A 16,803-nucleotide genomic window follows, 5' to 3' on the forward strand; every position below is an offset into this window, starting at 1 on the left:
AACCAACTAAGCCAAGGCGCCACGGGTTAACTGGTTGAATGATTGGTTTTTAAAAAAGGCCAATAGAAGATTATAGACAGCATTAACCCGAAGGCACCGCCCAGATTCGAAATCAGGATCTCCTGTTTACTAGACAGGCTCTTTAACCAACTAAGCCACGGCGCCACGGGATAAGAGGTTGAATGATAGGTTTTTCAAAATGGAATGCGTAGATTATAGAAAAAGTTTACCCGAAGGCACCGCCGAGATTCGAACTTAGGATCTCCTGTTTACTAGACAGCACTTTAACCAACTAAGCCACGGCGCCACGGGTAAATAGGTTGAATGATTGGTTTTGTAAAATGCCAAGAGAAGATTATGGAAAACATTAAGCCGAAAGCACCGCCGAGATTCGAACTCAGGATCTCCTGTCTACTAGACAGGCGCTTTAACCAACTAAGCCACGGCGCCACGGGTAAAAAGTTTGAATGATTGGTTTTCTAAAATGCCAAGAGAAGATTTTAGAAAACATTAACCCGAAGGCAACGCTGATTTCCGAACTCAGGATCTCCTGTTTAATAGACAGGCGCTTTAACCAATTAAGCCAAGGCGCCACGTGTAAACTGGTTGAATGATTGGTTTTGTAAAATGCCAAGTGAAGATTATAGAAAACATTAACAGGAAGGCCCCGCCGAGATTCGATATCAGGATCTCCTGTTTACTAGACAGGCGCTTTAACCAACTTAGCCACGTCGCCACAGGTATAGTGGTTGAATGACAGAATTTGTAAAATGCCATGCGTAGATTATAGAAAACATTAACCCGAAGGTACCGCCGAGATTCGAACTCAGGATCTCCTGTTTACTAGACAGGCGCTTTAACCAACTAAGCCACGGCGCCACGGGTAAAGTGGTTGAATGACAGAATTTGTAAAATGCCATGCGTAGATTATAGAAAACATTAACCCGAAGGTACCACCCGGATTTGAACTCAGGATCTCCCGTTGACTAGACAGGCGCTTTAACCAACTAAGCCACGTCGCCACGGGTGAAGTGGTTGAATGACAGAATTTGTAAAATGTTACGCGTAGATTATAGAAAACATTAACCCGAAGGCACCGCCGAGATTCGAACTCAGGATCTCCTGTTTACTAGACAGGCGCTTTAACCAACTAAGCCACGGCGCCACGGGTAAACTGGTTGAATGATTGGTTTTGTAAAATGCAAAGTGGAGATTATAGAAAACATTAACCCGAAGGCACCGCCGAGATGCGAACTCAGGATCTCCTGTTTACTGGACAGGCGCTTTAACCAACTAAGCCACGCCACATAGAGTAACGTGGTTGAATGATAGGTTTTGTAAAATGCAAAGTGGAGATTATTGAAAACATTATCCCGAAGGCACCGCCGATATTCGCACTCAGGATCTCCTGTTTACTAGACAGGCGCTTTAATCATTTAAGCCACGGCGCCACGGGTAAAGTGGTTGAATGATAGGTTTTGCAAAATGCCATGCGTAGATTATGTTAAACATTAAGCCGAAGGCACCGCCGAGATTCGAACTCAGGATCTCCTGTTTACTAGACAGGCGCTTTAACCAACTAAGCCACGGCGCCACGGGTAAATAGTTTGAATGATTGGTTTTGTAAAATGCCAAGAGATGATTATAGAAAACATTAACCCAAAGGCACCGCTGATTTCCGAACTCAGGATCTCCTGTTTACTAGACAGGCGCTTTAACCAACTAAGCCAAGGCGCCACGGGTTAACTGGTTGAATGATTGGTTTTGTAAAATGCCAAGTGAAGATTATAGAAAACATTAACCCAAAGGCACCGCCGAGATTCGAAATCAGGATCTCCTGTTTACTAGACAGGCGCTTTTTTTTTTTTAATTATATCATTAAAAAATACACAACGCGTGTATGTTACAAAGAAGCATTATGCAACAATTGACAGAATATATAAAGAGAAAAATTCACGAGTAATAAATGACAAATCGGTCAGAAAAAAGCAACGAGAATACAAATAAAGATATTGAAGAGATAACAGCGAATAAAAAATGTCATCCTACGACACATCAAAAAAATAATAGGTACAAATCTTGTACGATCATTCATTGCATTCTGGTTTTAGTAATAATAAACGAAAATAGGCAAAAATAAACATCGAACAGCATGTAAATGAGAGAAATAATTGAAAAAAACCGTATTGAAAATAACTAACAAAGAATGATACCCGACATAACAAAGAAAATTCTGTAATACATTCAGAAAAGTGACCATCATAATTCCGGAACTTATTGCTTAAAACCGTAATCATCCGGGATCACAAAGTCCTTATACAGAGGACTGGTAACAGGCTGACCCTGATACCGACACACCCGGGCGTAATATTCGTTCTCTGAAGATGGAGGCCAGACAACCTCCTTAGGCCACCAATCAGGCCGGCGATGACCCTCGAAAGGGACCAGAGGCATTTTAGAGGGAACTTTCTTTACTTTCGGAGCAGAGCCAGAAGAAGACATTTTCTTTCCGAAATCACCATCACTAGACGACAACGAATGCTTAGCACCCCGACGCGGATCAGACTTGAGACCGGCGCCGACGACTGAAGACTCACCGCCACCAGCCCGGACCGAAGAACCCTGAGGAATAGCGACTGAGACAGGATCAACGACCATCGCGTCACGGTCCGCACCACCGACAGCCGCCGTATCAGAGTCGCGGGACGCCATACGGGGCCAAAGTGGACACTCCCGAACAACATGACCCTGCTTCTCGCACTTGAAGCACTTGAAATCCGGACAATTGCGATAAATATGGTCAGGAGAATAACATTTATTACATATTTTCAACTGAGAATCATGTCGGACAGCGTAAAACTTCTCCCGACCAACAGCATCGGCAACTCGTAAGCGATATGGTAATGATGACAGACTCTCAGGTAAGGTAACACGAACGGTACGAAGTCCGCAATAGAATGATGCCTTTCGATGCCAAACAAGCGGACCCTTGATTTCACAGCCAAGCGACGTTAATTTGGATAAAACGGCTTCATCAGTCACAAACTCAGGTAAGTCCGAAAAGGCGACAGTCACCGTCTTCGCAGAAACGCTTGAAATTTCATATATCTCACCGTCAATATCCAAGCCCGAATCAATAACGCCCTCGACATCGGCCAAAGTCTTCAAGGTGAGAATGTAACCACCCTCATCACAGACAACTAAAGCAGATGCACAATCGAGACCAAAGTTCGCAATCACCGCCGTAGACACAACTTCAAAACTTGGTAGATTTCGTTTAAAATCAATAAAAACCGATCTCTTGAATGCGTCCATCCTGGGTAGAAACACCCAGGAGGGATTACCAAATTAATAAATTAACAACTATTGAATTAAATGCACGAATAATAACCGAAAGAAAAATTAATTGGCAAAAAACCCCGCTTAGGCTTAGCGCGACGAAAACACGGAGTGCAAAATCGAACGACCTGCACTCTCCCATAGACAGGCGCTTTAACCAACTAAGCCACGGCGCCACGATTCTTACCGTTGGATGACAGATTTTGCAAAATTCAACGCGTAGATTATAGAAAGCATTAACCCGAAGGCACTGCCCAGATTCAAACTCAGGATCTCCTGTTTACTAGACAGGCGCTTTAACCAACTAAAACACGGCTTTACGGTCGAATTGGTTGAATGATAGTTTATGCAAAATGACAAGTGAAGATTATAGAAAGAATTAACTCGAAGGCACCGCCGAGATTCGAACTGAGGATCTCCTTATCACTAAACATTCGCTTAAACCAATTAAGCCACGACGCCACTACTTAAATGGTTGAATGATATGTTTTGTAAAATCCCAAGTGAAAATTATAGAAAACATTGAGCCGAAGGCACCGCCGAGATTCGAACTCAGGATCTCCTGTTTACTAGACAGGCGCTTTAACCAACTAAGCCAAGGCACCCCGATCCTTGCGGTTGAAAGACAGATTTTGCAAAAGTCAACGCGTAGATGATAGCAAGTATTAATCCGAAGGCACCGCCCAGATTTGAACTCAGGATCTCCTGTTTACTAGACAGGCGCTTTAACCAACTAAGCCACAGCGCCATGGGTAAACTGGTTAAATGATTGGTTTTGTAAAATGCCAAGTTAAGATTATAGAAAACATTAACCCGAAGGCACCGTCGAGATTCGAACTCAGGATCTCCTGGTAACTAGACAGGCGCTTTAACCAACTAAGCCACAGCGCCATGGGTAAACTGGTTAAATGATTGGTTTTGTAAAATGCCAAGTTAAGATTATAGAAAACATTAACCCGAAGGCACCGCCGAGATTTGAACTCAGGATCTCCTGTTTACTAGACAGGCGCTTTAACCAACTAAGCCACGGCGCCACGGGTAAACTGGTTGAATGATTGGTTTTGTAAAATGCCAAGTGAAGATTACAGAAAACATTAACCCGAAGGCACCGCCGAGATTTGAACTCAGGATCTCCTGTTTACTAGACAGGCGCTTTAACCAACTAAAACACGGCTCCATGGTCGAATTGGTTGAATGATAGTTTATGCAAAATGACAAGTGAAGATTATAGAAAGAATTAACTCGAAGGCACCGCCGAGATTCGAACGCAGGATCTCCTTATCACTAAACATTCGCTTAAACCAATTAAGCCACGACGCCACTACTTTAATGGTTGAATGATATGTTTTGTAAAATCCCAAGAGAAGATTATAGAAAACATTAAGCCGAAGGCACCGCCGAGATTCGAACTCAGGATCTTCTGTTTACTAGACAGGCGCTTTAACCAACTAAGCCACGGCGCCACGGGAAAATAGGTTGAATGATTGGTTTTGTAAAATGCCAATAGAAGATTACAGAAAACATTAAACCGAAGGCACCGTCGAGATTCGAACTCAGGATCTCCTGGTAACTAGACAGGCGCTTTAACCAACTAAGCCACAGCGCCATGGGTAAACTGGTTGAATGATTGGTTTTGTAAAATGCCAAGTTAAGATTATAGAAAACATTAACCCGAAGGCACCGCCGAGATTTGAACTCAGGATCTCCTGTTTACTAGACAGGCTCTTTAACCAACTAAGCCACGCCGCCACGGGATAAGTGGTTGAATGATAGGTTTTGCAAAATGGAATGCGTAGATTATAGAATAAGTTTGCCCGAAGGTACCGCCGAGATTCGAACTTAGGATCTCCTGTTTACTAGACAGGCGCTTTAACCAACTAAGCCACGGCGCCACGGGTAAAAAGGTTGAATGATTGGTTTTGTAAAATGCCAAGAGAAGATTATAGAAAACATTAAGCCGAAGGCACCGCCGAGATTCGAACTCAGGATCTTCTGTTTACTAGACAGGCGCTTTAACCAACTAAGCCACGGCGCCACGGGAAAATAGGTTGAATGATTGGTTTTGTAAAATGCCAATAGAAGATTACAGAAAACATTAACCCGAAGGCACCGCCGATTTTCGAACTCAGGATCTCCTGTTCACTAGACGTGCGCTTTAACCAACTAAGCCACGGCGGCACCGGTAAAGGGGTTAAATGATAGGTTTTGCAAAATGCTATGCGTAGATTATAGAAAACATTATCCCGAAGGCACCGCCGAGATTCGAACTCAGGATCTCCTGGTTACTAGACATGCGCCTTAACCAACTTAGCCACGTCGCCACGGGTAAAGTGGTTGAATCACAGAATTTGTAAAATGCCAGGCGTAGATTATAGAAAACATTAACCCGAAGGTACCGCCGAGATTCGAACTCAGGATCTCCTGTTTACTAGACAGGCGCTTTAACCAACTAAGCCACGGCGCCACGGGTTAAGAGGTTGAATGATAGGTTTTGCAAAATGCCATGCGTAGATTATAGAAAACATTAACCCGAAGGCACCGCCCAGATTCGAAATCAGGATCTCCTGTTTACTAGACAGGCTCTTTAACCAACTAAGCCACGGCGCCACGGGTTAAGAGGTTGAATGATAGGTTTTGCAAAATGCCATGCGTAGATTATAGAAAACATCATCCCGAAGGCACCGCCGAGATTCGAACTCAGGATCTCCTGTTTACTAGACAGGCGCTTTAACCAACTAAGCCACGGCGCCACGGGTAAACTGGTTGAATGATTGGTTTTGTGAAATGCCAAGAGAAGATTATTGAAAACATTAACCCGAAGGCACCGTCGAGATTCGAACTCAGGATCTCCTGGTAACTAGACAGGCGCTTTAACCAACTAAGCCACAGCGCCATGGGTAAACTGGTTAAATGATTGGTTTTGTAAAATGCCAAGTTAAGATTATAGAAAACATTAACCCGAAGGCACCGCCGAGATTTGAACTCAGGATCTCCTGTTTACTAGACAGGCGCTTTAACCAACTAAGCCACGGCGCCACGGGTAAACTGGTTGAATGATTGGTTTTGTAAAATGCCAAGTGAAGATTACAGAAAACATTAACCCGAAGGCACCGCCGAGATTTGAACTCAGGATCTCCTGTTTACTAGACAGGCGCTTTAACCAACTAAAACACGGCTCCATGGTCGAATTGGTTGGATGATAGTTTATGCAAAATGACAAGTGAAGATTATAGAAAGAATTAACTCGAAGGCACCGCCGAGATTCGAACGCAGGATCTCCTTATCACTAAACATTCGCTTAAACCAATTAAGCCACGACGCCACTACTTTAATGGTTGAATGATATGTTTTGTAAAATCCCAAGTTAAAATTATAGAAAACATTGAGCCGAAGGCACCGCCGAGATTCGTACTCAGGATCTCCTGTTTACTAGACAGGCGCTTTAACCAACTAAGCCACGGCGCCACTGGTAAACTGGTTGAATGATTGGTTTTGTGAAATGCCAAGAGAAGATTATTGAAAACATTAAACCGAAGGCACCGTCGAGATTCGAACTCAGGATCTCCTGGTAACTAGACAGGCGCTTTAACCAACTAAGCCACAGCGCCATGGGTAAACTGGTTGAATGATTGGTTTTGTAAAATGCCAAGTTAAGATTATAGAAAACATTAACCCGAAGGCACCGCCGAGATTTGAACTCAGGATCTCCTGTTTACTAGACAGGCTCTTTAACCAACTAAGCCACGCCGCCACGGGATAAGAGGTTGAATGATAGGTTTTGCAAAATGGAATGCGTAGATTATAGAATAAGTTTGCCCGAAGGTACCGCCGAGATTCGAACTTAGGATCTCCTGTTTACTAGACAGGCGCTTTAACCAACTAAGCCACGGCGCCACGGGTAAAAAGGTTGAATGATTGGTTTTGTAAAATGCCAAGAGAAGATTATAGAAAACATTAAGCCGAAGGCACCGCCGAGATTCGAACTCAGGATCTTCTGTTTACTAGACAGGCGCTTTAACCAACTAAGCCACGGCGCCACGGGAAAATAGGTTGAATGATTGGTTTTGTAAAATGCCAATAGAAGATTACAGAAAACATTAACCCGAAGGCACCGCCGATTTTCGAACTCAGGATCTCCTGTTCACTAGACGTGCGCTTTAACCAACTAAGCCACGGCGGCACCGGTAAAGGGGTTAAATGATAGGTTTTGCAAAATGCTATGCGTAGATTATAGAAAACATTATCCCGAAGGCACCGCCGAGATTCGAACTCAGGATCTCCTGGTTACTAGACATGCGCCTTAACCAACTTAGCCACGTCGCCACGGGTAAAGTGGTTGAATCACAGAATTTGTAAAATGCCAGGCGTAGATTATAGAAAACATTAACCCGAAGGTACCGCCGAGATTCGAACTCAGGATCTCCTGTTTACTAGACAGGCGCTTTAACCAACTAAGCCACGGCGCCACGGGTTAAGAGGTTGAATGATAGGTTTTGCAAAATGCCATGCGTAGATTATAGAAAACATCATCCCGAAGGCACCGCCGAGATTCGAACTCAGGATCTCCTGTTTACTAGACACGCGCTTTAACCAACTTAGCCACGTCGCCACGGGTAAAGTGGTTGAATGACAGAATTTGTAAAATTCCATGCGTAGATTATAGAAAACATTAACCCGAAGGCACCGCCCAGATTCGAAATCAGGATCTCCTGTTTACTAGACAGGCTCTTTAACCAACTAAGCCACGGCGCCACGGGTTAAGAGGTTGAATGATAGGTTTTGCAAAATGCCATGCGTAGATTATAGAAAACATCATCCCGAAGGCACCGCCGAGATTCGAACTCAGGATCTCCTGTTTACTAGATAGGCGCTTTAACCAACTAGGCCACGGCGCCGCGGGTAAACTGGTTGAATGATTGGTTTTGTAAAATGCAAAGTGAAGATTATAGAAAACAATAACCCGAAGGCACCCCGGAGATTCGAACTCAGGATCTCCTGTTTACTAGACAGGCGCTTTAACCAACTAAGCCACGGCGCCACGGGTAAACTGGTTGAATGTTTGTTTTTGTAAAATGCCAAGTGAAGATTACAGAAAACATTAACCCGAAGGCACCGCCGAGATTTGAACTCAGGATCTCCTGTTTACTAGACAGGCGCTTTAACCAACTAAAACACGGCTCCATGGTCGAATTGGTTGAATGATAGTTTATGCAAAATGACAAGTGAAGATTATAGAAAGAATTAACTCGAAGGCACCGCCGAGATTCGAACTCAGGATCTCCTTATCACTAAACATTCGCTTAAACCAATTAAGCCACGACGCCACTACTTTAATGGTTGAATGATATGTATTGTAAAATCCCAAATTAAAATTATAGAAAACATTGAGCCGAAGGCACCGCCGAGATTCGTACTCAGGATCTCCTGTTTACTAGACAGGCGCTTTAACCAACTAAGCCACGGCGCCACTGGTAAACTGGTTTAATGATTGGTTTTGTGAAATGCCAAGAGAAGATTATTGAAAACATTAAACCGAAGGCACCGTTGAGACTCGAACTCAGGATCTCCTGGTAACTAGACAGGCGCTTTAACCAACTAAGCCACAGCGCCATGGGTAAACTGGTTGAATGATTGGTTTTGTAAAATGCCAAGTTAAGATTATAGAAAACATTAACCCGAAGGCACCGCCGAGATTTGAACTCAGGATCTCCTGTTTACTAGACAGGCTCTTTAACCAACTAAGCCACGCCGCCACGGGATAAAAGGTTGAATGATAGGTTTTGCAAAATGGAATGCGTAGATTATAGAATAAGTTTGCCCGAAGGTACCGCCGAGATTCGAACTTAGGATCTCCTGTTTACTAGACAGGCGCTTTAACCAACTAAGCCACGGCGCCACGGTTAAAAAGGTTGAATGATTGGTTTTGTAAAATGCCAAGAGAAGATTATAGAAAACATTAAGCCGAAGGCACCGCCGAGATTCGAACTCAGGATCTTCTGTTTACTAGACAGGCGCTTTAACCAACTAAGCCACGGCGCCACGGGAAAATAGGTTGAATGATTGGTTTTGTAAAATGCCAATAGAAGATTACAGAAAACATTAACCCGAAGGCACCGCCGATTTTCGAACTCAGGATCTCCTGTTCACTAGACGTGCGCTTTAACCAACTAAGCCACGGCGGCACCGGTAAAGGGGTTGAATGATAGGTTTTGCAAAATGCTATGCGTAGATTATAGAAAACATTATCCCGAAGGCACCGCCGAGATTCGAACTCAGGATCCCCTGGTTACTAGACATGCGCCTTAACCAACTTAGCCACGTCACCACCGGTAAAGTGGTTGAATCACAGAATTTGTAAAATGCCTGGCGTAGATTATAGAAAACATTAACCCGAAGGTACCGCCGAGATTCGAACTCAGGATCTCCTGTTTACTAGACAGGCGCTTTAACCAACTAAGCCACGGCGCCACGGGTTAAGAGGTTGAATGATAGGTTTTGCAAAATGCCATGCGTAGATTATAGAAAACATCATCCCGAAGGCACCGCCGAGATTCGAACTCAGGATCTCCTGTTTACTAGACACGCGCTTTAACCAACTTAGCCACGTCGCCACGGGTAAAGTGGTTGAATGACAGAATTTGTAAAATTCCATGCGTAGATTATAGAAAACATTAACCCGAAGGCACCGCCCAGATTCGAAATCAGGATCTCCTGTTTACTAGACAGGCTCTTTAACCAACTAAGCCACGGCGCCACGGGTTAAGAGGTTGAATGATAGGTTTTGCAAAATGCCATGCGTAGATTATAGAAAACATCATCCCGAAGGCACCGCCGAGATTCGAACTCAGGATCTCCTGTTTACTAGACAGGCGCTTTAACCAACTTAGCCACGTCGCCACAGGTAAAGTGGTTGAATGACAGAATTTGTAAAATGCCATGCGTAGATTATAGAAAACATTAACCCGAAGGTACCGCCGAGATTCGAACTCAGGAACTCCTGTTTACTAGACAGGCGCTTTAACCAACTAGGCCACGGCGCCACGGGTAAACTGGTTGAATGATTGGTTTTGTAAAATGCAAAGTGAAGATTATAGAAAACAATAACCCGAAGGCACCCCGGAGATTCGAACTCAGGATCTCCTGTTTACTAGACAGGCGCTTTAACCAACTAAGCCACGGCGCCACGGGTAAATAGTTTGAATGATTGGTTTTGTAAAAAGGCCAATAGAAGATTATAGACAGCATTAACCCGAAGGCACCGCCCAGATTCGAACTCAGGATCTCCTGTTTACTAGACACGCGCTTTAACCAACTTAGCCACGTCGCCACGGGTGAAGTGGTTGAATGACAGAATTTGTAAAATTCCATGCGTAGATTATAGAAAACATTAACCCGAAGGCACCGTCGAGATTCGAACTCAGGATCTCCTGGTAACTAGACAGGCGCTTTAACCAACTAAGCCACAGCGCCATGGGTAAACTGGTTAAATGATTGGTTTTGTAAAATGCCAAGTTAAGATTATAGAAAACATTAACCCGAAGGCACCGCCGAGATTTGAACTCAGGATCTCCTGTTTACTAGACAGGCGCTTTAACCAACTAAGCCACGGCGCCACGGGTAAACTGGTTGAATGATTGGTTTTGTAAAATGCCAAGTGAAGATTACAGAAAACATTATCCCGAAGGCACCGCCGAGATTCGAACTCAGGATCTCCTGGTTACTAGACATGCGCCTTAACCAACTTAGCCCCGTCGCTACGGGTAAAGTGGTTGAATGACAGAATTTGTAAAATGCCATGCGTAGATTATAGAAAACATCATCCCGAAGGCACCGCCGAGATTCGAACTCAGGATCTCCTGTTTACTAGACACGCGCTTTAACCAACTTAGCCACGTCGCCACGGGTAAAGTGGTTGAATGACAGAATTTGTAAAATTCCATGCGTAGATTATAGAAAACATTAACCCGAAGGCACCGCCCAGATTCGAAATCAGGATCTCCTGTTTACTAGACAGGCTCTTTAACCAACTAAGCCACGGCGCCACGGGTTAAGAGGTTGAATGATAGGTTTTGCAAAATGCCATGCGTAGATTATAGAAAACATCATCCCGAAGGCACCGCCGAGATTCGAACTCAGGATCTCCTGTTTACTAGATAGGCGCTTTAACCAACTAGGCCACGGCGCCGCGGGTAAACTGGTTGAATGATTGGTTTTGTAAAATGCAAAGTGAAGATTATAGAAAACAATAACCCGAAGGCACCCCGGAGATTCGAACTCAGGATCTCCTGTTTACTAGACAGGCGCTTTAACCAACTAAGCCACGGCGCCACGGGTAAACTGGTTGAATGATTGGTTTTGTAAAATGCCAAGTGAAGATTACAGAAAACATTAACCCGAAGGCACCGCCGAGATTTGAACTCAGGATCTCCTGTTTACTAGACAGGCGCTTTAACCAACTAAAACACGGCTCCATGGTCGAATTGGTTGAATGATAGTTTATGCAAAATGACAAGTGAAGATTATAGAAAGAATTAACTCGAAGGCACCGCCGAGATTCGAACTCAGGATCTCCTTATCACTAAACATTCGCTTAAACCAATTAAGCCACGACGCCACTACTTTAATGGTTGAATGATATGTATTGTAAAATCCCAAATTAAAATTATAGAAAACATTGAGCCGAAGGCACCGCCGAGATTCGTACTCAGGATCTCCTGTTTACTAGACAGGCGCTTTAACCAACTAAGCCACGGCGCCACTGGTAAACTGGTTTAATGATTGGTTTTGTGAAATGCCAAGAGAAGATTATTGAAAACATTAAACCGAAGGCACCGTTGAGACTCGAACTCAGGATCTCCTGGTAACTAGACAGGCGCTTTAACCAACTAAGCCACAGCGCCATGGGTAAACTGGTTGAATGATTGGTTTTGTAAAATGCCAAGTTAAGATTATAGAAAACATTAACCCGAAGGCACCGCCGAGATTTGAACTCAGGATCTCCTGTTTACTAGACAGGCTCTTTAACCAACTAAGCCACGCCGCCACGGGATAAAAGGTTGAATGATAGGTTTTGCAAAATGGAATGCGTAGATTATAGAATAAGTTTGCCCGAAGGTACCGCCGAGATTCGAACTTAGGATCTCCTGTTTACTAGACAGGCGCTTTAACCAACTAAGCCACGGCGCCACGGTTAAAAAGGTTGAATGATTGGTTTTGTAAAATGCCAAGAGAAGATTATAGAAAACATTAAGCCGAAGGCACCGCCGAGATTCGAACTCAGGATCTTCTGTTTACTAGACAGGCGCTTTAACCAACTAAGCCACGGCGCCACGGGAAAATAGGTTGAATGATTGGTTTTGTAAAATGCCAATAGAAGATTACAGAAAACATTAACCCGAAGGCACCGCCGATTTTCGAACTCAGGATCTCCTGTTCACTAGACGTGCGCTTTAACCAACTAAGCCACGGCGGCACCGGTAAAGGGGTTGAATGATAGGTTTTGCAAAATGCTATGCGTAGATTATAGAAAACATTATCCCGAAGGCACCGCCGAGATTCGAACTCAGGATCTCCTGGTTACTAGACATGCGCCTTAACCAACTTAGCCACGTCACCACCGGTAAAGTGGTTGAATCACAGAATTTGTAAAATGCCTGGCGTAGATTATAGAAAACATTAACCCGAAGGTACCGCCGAGATTCGAACTCAGGATCTCCTGTTTACTAGACAGGCGCTTTAACCAACTAAGCCACGGCGCCACGGGTTAAGAGGTTGAATGATAGGTTTTGCAAAATGCCATGCGTAGATTATAGAAAACATCATCCCGAAGGCACCGCCGAGATTCGAACTCAGGATCTCCTGTTTACTAGACACGCGCTTTAACCAACTTAGCCACGTCGCCACGGGTAAAGTGGTTGAATGACAGAATTTGTAAAATTCCATGCGTAGATTATAGAAAACATTAACCCGAAGGCACCGCCCAGATTCGAAATCAGGATCTCCTGTTTACTAGACAGGCTCTTTAACCAACTAAGCCACGGCGCCACGGGTTAAGAGGTTGAATGATAGGTTTTGCAAAATGCCATGCGTAGATTATAGAAAACATCATCCCGAAGGCACCGCCGAGATTCGAACTCAGGATCTCCTGTTTACTAGACAGGCGCTTTAACCAACTTAGCCACGTCGCCACAGGTAAAGTGGTTGAATGACAGAATTTGTAAAATGCCATGCGTAGATTATAGAAAACATTAACCCGAAGGTACCGCCGAGATTCGAACTCAGGAACTCCTGTTTACTAGACAGGCGCTTTAACCAACTAGGCCACGGCGCCACGGGTAAACTGGTTGAATGATTGGTTTTGTAAAATGCAAAGTGAAGATTATAGAAAACAATAACCCGAAGGCACCCCGGAGATTCGAACTCAGGATCTCCTGTTTACTAGACAGGCGCTTTAACCAACTAAGCCACGGCGCCACGGGTAAATAGTTTGAATGATTGGTTTTGTAAAAAGGCCAATAGAAGATTATAGACAGCATTAACCCGAAGGCACCGCCCAGATTCGAACTCAGGATCTCCTGTTTACTAGACACGCGCTTTAACCAACTTAGCCACGTCGCCACGGGTGAAGTGGTTGAATGACAGAATTTGTAAAATTCCATGCGTAGATTATAGAAAACATTAACCCGAAGGCACCGTCGAGATTCGAACTCAGGATCTCCTGGTAACTAGACAGGCGCTTTAACCAACTAAGCCACAGCGCCATGGGTAAACTGGTTAAATGATTGGTTTTGTAAAATGCCAAGTTAAGATTATAGAAAACATTAACCCGAAGGCACCGCCGAGATTTGAACTCAGGATCTCCTGTTTACTAGACAGGCGCTTTAACCAACTAAGCCACGGCGCCACGGGTAAACTGGTTGAATGATTGGTTTTGTAAAATGCCAAGTGAAGATTACAGAAAACATTAACCCGAAGGCACCGCCGAGATTTGAACTCAGGATCTCCTGTTTACTAGACAGGCGCTTTAACCAACTAAAACACGGCTCCATGGTCGAATTGGTTGAATGATAGTTTATGCAAAATGACAAGTGAAGATTATAGAAAGAATTAACTCGAAGGCACCGCCGAGATTCGAACGCAGGATCTCCTTATCACTAAACATTCGCTTAAACCAATTAAGCCACGACGCCACTACTTTAATGGTTGAATGATATGTTTTGTAAAATCCCAAGTTAAAATTATAGAAAACATTGAGCCGAAGGCACCGCCGAGATTCGTACTCAGGATCTCCTGTTTACTAGACAGGCGCTTTAACCAACTAAGCCACGGCGCCACTGGTAAACTGGTTGAATGATTGGTTTTGTGAAATGCCAAGAGAAGATTATTGAAAACATTAAACCGAAGGCACCGTCGAGATTCGAACTCAGGATCTCCTGGTAACTAGACAGGCGCTTTAACCAACTAAGCCACAGCGCCATGGGTAAACTGGTTGAATGATTGGTTTTGTAAAATGCCAAGTTAAGATTATAGAAAACATTAACCCGAAGGCACCGCCGAGATTTGAACTCAGGATCTCCTGTTTACTAGACAGGCTCTTTAACCAACTAAGCCACGCCGCCACGGGATAAGAGGTTGAATGATAGGTTTTGCAAAATGGAATGCGTAGATTATAGAATAAGTTTGCCCGAAGGTACCGCCGAGATTCGAACTTAGGATCTCCTGTTTACTAGACAGGCGCTTTAACCAACTAAGCCACGGCGCCACGGGTAAAAAGGTTGAATGATTGGTTTTGTAAAATGCCAAGAGAAGATTATAGAAAACATTAAGCCGAAGGCACCGCCGAGATTCGAACTCAGGATCTTCTGTTTACTAGACAGGCGCTTTAACCAACTAAGCCACGGCGCCACGGGAAAATAGGTTGAATGATTGGTTTTGTAAAATGCCAATAGAAGATTACAGAAAACATTAACCCGAAGGCACCGCCGATTTTCGAACTCAGGATCTCCTGTTCACTAGACGTGCGCTTTAACCAACTAAGCCACGGCGGCACCGGTAAAGGGGTTGAATGATAGGTTTTGCAAAATGCTATGCGTAGATTATAGAAAACATTATCCCGAAGGCACCGCCGAGATTCGAACTCAGGATCTCCTGGTTACTAGACATGCGCCTTAACCAACTTAGCCACGTCGCCACCGGTAAAGTGGTTGAATCACAGAATTTGTAAAATGCCAGGCGTAGATTATAGAAAACATTAACCCGAAGGTACCGCCGAGATTCGAACTCAGGATCTCCTGTTTACTAGACAGGCGCTTTAACCAACTAAGCCACGGCGCCACGGGTTAAGAGGTTGAATGATAGGTTTTGCAAAATGCCATGCGTAGATTATAGAAAACATCATCCCGAAGGCACCGCCGAGATTCGAACTCAGGATCTCCTGTTTACTAGACACGCGCTTTAACCAACTTAGCCACGTCGCCACGGGTAAAGTGGTTGAATGACAGAATTTGTAAAATTCCATGCGTAGATTATAGAAAACATTAACCCGAAGGCACCGCCCAGATTCGAAATCAGGATCTCCTGTTTACTAGACAGGCTCTTTAACCAACTAAGCCACGGCGCCACGGGTTAAGAGGTTGAATGATAGGTTTTGCAAAATGCCATGCGTAGATTATAGAAAACATCATCCCGAAGGCACCGCCGAGATTCGAACTCAGGATCTCCTGTTTACTAGACAGGCGCTTTAACCAACTTAGCCACGTCGCCACAGGTAAAGTGGTTGAATGACAGAATTTGTAAAATGCCATGCGTAGATTATAGAAAACATTAACCCGAAGGTACCGCCGAGATTCGAACTCAGGATCTCCTGTTTACTAGACAGGCGCTTTAACCAACTAGGCCACGGCGCCACGGGAAAACTGGTTGAATGATTGGTTTTGTAAAATGCAAAGTGAAGATTATAGAAAACAATAACCCGAAGGCACCGCCGAGATTTGAACTCAGGATCTCCTGTTTACTAGACAGGCTCTTTAACCAACTAAGCCACGCCGCCACGGGATAAAAGGTTGAATGATAGGTTTTGCAAAATGGAATGCGTAGATTATAGAATAAGTTTGCCCGAAGGTACCGCCGAGATTCGAACTTAGGCTCTCCTGTTTACTAGACAGACGCTTTAACCAACTAAGCCACGGCGCCACGGTTAAAAAGGTTGAATGATTGGTTTTGTAAGATGCCAAGAGAAGATTATAGAAAACATTAAGCCGAAGGCACCGCCGAGATTCGAACTCAGGATCTTCTGTTTACTAGACAGGCGCTTTAACCAACTAAGCCACGGCGCCACGGGAAAATAGGTTGAATGATTGGTTTTGTAAAATGCCAATAGAAGATTACAGAAAACATTAACCCGAAGGCACCGCCGATTTTCGAACTCAGGATCTCCTGTTCACTAGACGTGCGCTTTAACCAACT

The 16,803-nt window shown here is 44.1% G+C and overlaps 35 non-coding genes across 35 annotated transcripts; all 35 read right to left on the bottom strand.

Annotated features, from left to right (window-relative positions):
- Window positions 1-376: 376 nt before the first annotated feature.
- Window positions 377-450, bottom strand: TRNAT-AGU (transfer RNA threonine (anticodon AGU)). The gene has a single exon. It is a non-coding gene; the product is annotated as a tRNA-Thr (tRNA).
- A 355-nt stretch (window positions 451-805) lies between these two features.
- Window positions 806-879, bottom strand: TRNAT-AGU (transfer RNA threonine (anticodon AGU)). The gene has a single exon. It is a non-coding gene; the product is annotated as a tRNA-Thr (tRNA).
- A 212-nt stretch (window positions 880-1,091) lies between these two features.
- Window positions 1,092-1,165, bottom strand: TRNAT-AGU (transfer RNA threonine (anticodon AGU)). Its single transcript has one exon. It is a non-coding gene; the product is annotated as a tRNA-Thr (tRNA).
- Window positions 1,166-1,520: 355 nt separating this feature from the next.
- On the bottom strand, window positions 1,521-1,594 carry TRNAT-AGU (transfer RNA threonine (anticodon AGU)). Its single transcript has one exon. It is a non-coding gene; the product is annotated as a tRNA-Thr (tRNA).
- A 2,419-nt stretch (window positions 1,595-4,013) lies between these two features.
- On the bottom strand, window positions 4,014-4,087 carry TRNAT-AGU (transfer RNA threonine (anticodon AGU)). The gene has a single exon. It is a non-coding gene; the product is annotated as a tRNA-Thr (tRNA).
- Window positions 4,088-4,299: 212 nt separating this feature from the next.
- TRNAT-AGU (transfer RNA threonine (anticodon AGU)) lies at window positions 4,300-4,373 on the bottom strand. The gene has a single exon. It is a non-coding gene; the product is annotated as a tRNA-Thr (tRNA).
- Window positions 4,374-4,728: 355 nt separating this feature from the next.
- On the bottom strand, window positions 4,729-4,802 carry TRNAT-AGU (transfer RNA threonine (anticodon AGU)). Its single transcript has one exon. It is a non-coding gene; the product is annotated as a tRNA-Thr (tRNA).
- Window positions 4,803-5,300: 498 nt separating this feature from the next.
- TRNAT-AGU (transfer RNA threonine (anticodon AGU)) lies at window positions 5,301-5,374 on the bottom strand. Its single transcript has one exon. It is a non-coding gene; the product is annotated as a tRNA-Thr (tRNA).
- A 355-nt stretch (window positions 5,375-5,729) lies between these two features.
- On the bottom strand, window positions 5,730-5,803 carry TRNAT-AGU (transfer RNA threonine (anticodon AGU)). Its single transcript has one exon. It is a non-coding gene; the product is annotated as a tRNA-Thr (tRNA).
- A 212-nt stretch (window positions 5,804-6,015) lies between these two features.
- Window positions 6,016-6,089, bottom strand: TRNAT-AGU (transfer RNA threonine (anticodon AGU)). The gene has a single exon. It is a non-coding gene; the product is annotated as a tRNA-Thr (tRNA).
- A 212-nt stretch (window positions 6,090-6,301) lies between these two features.
- TRNAT-AGU (transfer RNA threonine (anticodon AGU)) lies at window positions 6,302-6,375 on the bottom strand. The gene has a single exon. It is a non-coding gene; the product is annotated as a tRNA-Thr (tRNA).
- A 355-nt stretch (window positions 6,376-6,730) lies between these two features.
- Window positions 6,731-6,804, bottom strand: TRNAT-AGU (transfer RNA threonine (anticodon AGU)). Its single transcript has one exon. It is a non-coding gene; the product is annotated as a tRNA-Thr (tRNA).
- Window positions 6,805-7,302: 498 nt separating this feature from the next.
- TRNAT-AGU (transfer RNA threonine (anticodon AGU)) lies at window positions 7,303-7,376 on the bottom strand. The gene has a single exon. It is a non-coding gene; the product is annotated as a tRNA-Thr (tRNA).
- A 355-nt stretch (window positions 7,377-7,731) lies between these two features.
- TRNAT-AGU (transfer RNA threonine (anticodon AGU)) lies at window positions 7,732-7,805 on the bottom strand. Its single transcript has one exon. It is a non-coding gene; the product is annotated as a tRNA-Thr (tRNA).
- A 355-nt stretch (window positions 7,806-8,160) lies between these two features.
- On the bottom strand, window positions 8,161-8,234 carry TRNAT-AGU (transfer RNA threonine (anticodon AGU)). The gene has a single exon. It is a non-coding gene; the product is annotated as a tRNA-Thr (tRNA).
- A 69-nt stretch (window positions 8,235-8,303) lies between these two features.
- On the bottom strand, window positions 8,304-8,377 carry TRNAT-AGU (transfer RNA threonine (anticodon AGU)). The gene has a single exon. It is a non-coding gene; the product is annotated as a tRNA-Thr (tRNA).
- Window positions 8,378-8,732: 355 nt separating this feature from the next.
- Window positions 8,733-8,806, bottom strand: TRNAT-AGU (transfer RNA threonine (anticodon AGU)). The gene has a single exon. It is a non-coding gene; the product is annotated as a tRNA-Thr (tRNA).
- A 498-nt stretch (window positions 8,807-9,304) lies between these two features.
- Window positions 9,305-9,378, bottom strand: TRNAT-AGU (transfer RNA threonine (anticodon AGU)). The gene has a single exon. It is a non-coding gene; the product is annotated as a tRNA-Thr (tRNA).
- A 355-nt stretch (window positions 9,379-9,733) lies between these two features.
- TRNAT-AGU (transfer RNA threonine (anticodon AGU)) lies at window positions 9,734-9,807 on the bottom strand. Its single transcript has one exon. It is a non-coding gene; the product is annotated as a tRNA-Thr (tRNA).
- A 355-nt stretch (window positions 9,808-10,162) lies between these two features.
- Window positions 10,163-10,236, bottom strand: TRNAT-AGU (transfer RNA threonine (anticodon AGU)). Its single transcript has one exon. It is a non-coding gene; the product is annotated as a tRNA-Thr (tRNA).
- Window positions 10,237-10,448: 212 nt separating this feature from the next.
- On the bottom strand, window positions 10,449-10,522 carry TRNAT-AGU (transfer RNA threonine (anticodon AGU)). Its single transcript has one exon. It is a non-coding gene; the product is annotated as a tRNA-Thr (tRNA).
- Window positions 10,523-10,878: 356 nt separating this feature from the next.
- Window positions 10,879-10,952, bottom strand: TRNAT-AGU (transfer RNA threonine (anticodon AGU)). The gene has a single exon. It is a non-coding gene; the product is annotated as a tRNA-Thr (tRNA).
- A 498-nt stretch (window positions 10,953-11,450) lies between these two features.
- TRNAT-AGU (transfer RNA threonine (anticodon AGU)) lies at window positions 11,451-11,524 on the bottom strand. The gene has a single exon. It is a non-coding gene; the product is annotated as a tRNA-Thr (tRNA).
- Window positions 11,525-11,593: 69 nt separating this feature from the next.
- On the bottom strand, window positions 11,594-11,667 carry TRNAT-AGU (transfer RNA threonine (anticodon AGU)). The gene has a single exon. It is a non-coding gene; the product is annotated as a tRNA-Thr (tRNA).
- A 355-nt stretch (window positions 11,668-12,022) lies between these two features.
- TRNAT-AGU (transfer RNA threonine (anticodon AGU)) lies at window positions 12,023-12,096 on the bottom strand. Its single transcript has one exon. It is a non-coding gene; the product is annotated as a tRNA-Thr (tRNA).
- A 498-nt stretch (window positions 12,097-12,594) lies between these two features.
- Window positions 12,595-12,668, bottom strand: TRNAT-AGU (transfer RNA threonine (anticodon AGU)). Its single transcript has one exon. It is a non-coding gene; the product is annotated as a tRNA-Thr (tRNA).
- Window positions 12,669-13,023: 355 nt separating this feature from the next.
- Window positions 13,024-13,097, bottom strand: TRNAT-AGU (transfer RNA threonine (anticodon AGU)). The gene has a single exon. It is a non-coding gene; the product is annotated as a tRNA-Thr (tRNA).
- Window positions 13,098-13,452: 355 nt separating this feature from the next.
- On the bottom strand, window positions 13,453-13,526 carry TRNAT-AGU (transfer RNA threonine (anticodon AGU)). The gene has a single exon. It is a non-coding gene; the product is annotated as a tRNA-Thr (tRNA).
- Window positions 13,527-13,738: 212 nt separating this feature from the next.
- On the bottom strand, window positions 13,739-13,812 carry TRNAT-AGU (transfer RNA threonine (anticodon AGU)). The gene has a single exon. It is a non-coding gene; the product is annotated as a tRNA-Thr (tRNA).
- A 356-nt stretch (window positions 13,813-14,168) lies between these two features.
- TRNAT-AGU (transfer RNA threonine (anticodon AGU)) lies at window positions 14,169-14,242 on the bottom strand. Its single transcript has one exon. It is a non-coding gene; the product is annotated as a tRNA-Thr (tRNA).
- A 355-nt stretch (window positions 14,243-14,597) lies between these two features.
- Window positions 14,598-14,671, bottom strand: TRNAT-AGU (transfer RNA threonine (anticodon AGU)). The gene has a single exon. It is a non-coding gene; the product is annotated as a tRNA-Thr (tRNA).
- Window positions 14,672-15,169: 498 nt separating this feature from the next.
- TRNAT-AGU (transfer RNA threonine (anticodon AGU)) lies at window positions 15,170-15,243 on the bottom strand. The gene has a single exon. It is a non-coding gene; the product is annotated as a tRNA-Thr (tRNA).
- Window positions 15,244-15,598: 355 nt separating this feature from the next.
- Window positions 15,599-15,672, bottom strand: TRNAT-AGU (transfer RNA threonine (anticodon AGU)). The gene has a single exon. It is a non-coding gene; the product is annotated as a tRNA-Thr (tRNA).
- A 355-nt stretch (window positions 15,673-16,027) lies between these two features.
- TRNAT-AGU (transfer RNA threonine (anticodon AGU)) lies at window positions 16,028-16,101 on the bottom strand. Its single transcript has one exon. It is a non-coding gene; the product is annotated as a tRNA-Thr (tRNA).
- A 498-nt stretch (window positions 16,102-16,599) lies between these two features.
- On the bottom strand, window positions 16,600-16,673 carry TRNAT-AGU (transfer RNA threonine (anticodon AGU)). The gene has a single exon. It is a non-coding gene; the product is annotated as a tRNA-Thr (tRNA).
- Window positions 16,674-16,803: the final 130 nt, after the last annotated feature.

This window comes from Leiobunum rupestre, chromosome 7 (assembly GCF_980474605.1).
Source record: "Leiobunum rupestre chromosome 7, qqLeiRupe1.1.hap1, whole genome shotgun sequence".
Classification (NCBI taxonomy): Eukaryota; Metazoa; Arthropoda; class Arachnida; order Opiliones; family Sclerosomatidae; genus Leiobunum; species Leiobunum rupestre.